Source organism: Silene latifolia, chromosome 2 (genome assembly GCF_048544455.1).
Source record: "Silene latifolia isolate original U9 population chromosome 2, ASM4854445v1, whole genome shotgun sequence".
In the NCBI taxonomy this organism is placed as follows: domain Eukaryota; kingdom Viridiplantae; phylum Streptophyta; class Magnoliopsida; order Caryophyllales; family Caryophyllaceae; genus Silene; species Silene latifolia.
In genome coordinates, this window is record NC_133527.1 from 79,333,451 (window position 1) to 79,335,364 (window position 1,914).

Here is a 1,914-nt window from a genome sequence, read left to right on the forward strand (position 1 = left end):
TTTTAACTCATGCACATGTTATGTTTGATGAAATGCGAGCCTATGAATCCTTGCATTTTTACCCATCACTTATCTTTTCAATGAGACTTGTAAGCTTATACACGAACTCGAGTCTCATTAGACCATGCATATAGTTGAATAGGAAGGACTAAGTGGACTTGTAGGTGTTGTACAATCTAATAGATTCGGCTCCGGGACCCAAACCTTCTTAAGGATTGTAAGCTTATACACCAACTCGATCCCATCACAACAATAAGTGCTTGCTATATAATTGAGAACATGTTTGTATGATCAACTCCCATGAAATCCCTATGAACCCATGATATCCTAGCATTTTTAGTCATTTGTTTACATCCTTCCTTTTGTTGCTTGTTTACTTTCCATTGCTTCTATTAGATTAGAATCATCAACCCATTACAATTGTGACTACCCCAAGCACAACCATAACTAGATTGAACAATTTGAGTACCCCCATCCCATGGATCGACCTCGACTTAACCACTAACTAGTTGTTTGTTGAGAAATATAAATGTGTTTGATTGAGAACCCCAACGAAACTCTCATCAAAATGGCGCCGTTGCCGGGGACGGTGTTATGTGATTAAGCTCTAACTTGTTTGTCTATTTTTATTTGTGCTTTAACCTTGAGGAACTTTTTCCTCAAGGTTCGTTTTTACCGTTTTATTGTAGTTCCCATGTTTGTAGTTGTATCTTTATCTTGGCTATGATGATGACCCAAGACTTGGTACATGGAGTATGTGGTGGATCTTTTGAGTATGACTACAATGGGTATGGGGAGTTTGAGGAGCAAGTCAAAACAAACCTACCTTACTACTCATACAATAAAAATCCTAACTACTACCCCAAATTTTCCCACCAAAATCACCACAACCAATATCCACAACAATCACCCTCCTAATACCCACTTTGCAACCAATTCCAAAAATCACAATACAACCACTTTCACACCCACCCACAACAAGAAGATGAGCATGAATTTAACATTCAAAGTATGGTTCTCCAAATAATGGGAGATCAACAAAATTTCATCAAACAAGTGCTAGAGGAGAGCCAAATGAAAGAATCCCTAGTAACTACTCCTCACCATTCCTTAGACATTGATCATGAATGCAAGTTTGAAGGAGTTACCTTTGATGAGAAATGGGAAGAGCCAATCTCCTTGAGCTCTTGTGAGTATTAAAGTGTGGTATTTGATGAGCAAGATATGAGGTTGAGTAAGCCAAATACTCTTAGCCTTTGTGAGTATGAGGGTGTGATTTTTGATGTGAACATTGAGATGGTGGAGGAATAATTATTGAGGAGAAGTAAATCCCCTATTTATGATTCATATGGAGAAAGCGATGATGACGCATCTATGGAAGAAGATGATGAGGGAAAGATGAACTCAAATGATAAATGGAGTTCTGAGATCAACTTGCTTGGGGAACCCATCCTTGAGAAGTTCGAAGATTGCTTCGATGAAGAGGAGGAATGCCTTCATGAGAACCTCTTCGCACCCACTATGGAGCTCATGATAGTTGGAGATGACATTATGGACCTTCTCACGAAATTCAAATCGTCATACACAAATTACTTAGTGGAGAAGCTCAAAGACAAGGCTAAGAAGGAGCCTACATGTGGAAATTTGGCACCACTATCCCAACTCCTAAGACATCCCATCATCAATGTAATGAAAGTTCACCTTCTATCCTTAGAGAATTGACTAGTCCAAGCATTTGCGTCATCAACTACGGAAGAAATAGGAGCAACCGGAAAACCCCCTATGACAACAATCTCAAGCTTGCTAGTTTCAAGAGCCGAGAAGGCCATCATCACAAAGCAAAGAAGAAGGGGAAGGAGTTCAAAGGGAGGTCCCTCATGGATTGGCCCTACTCCATTTTAAAATGGTTCAAAA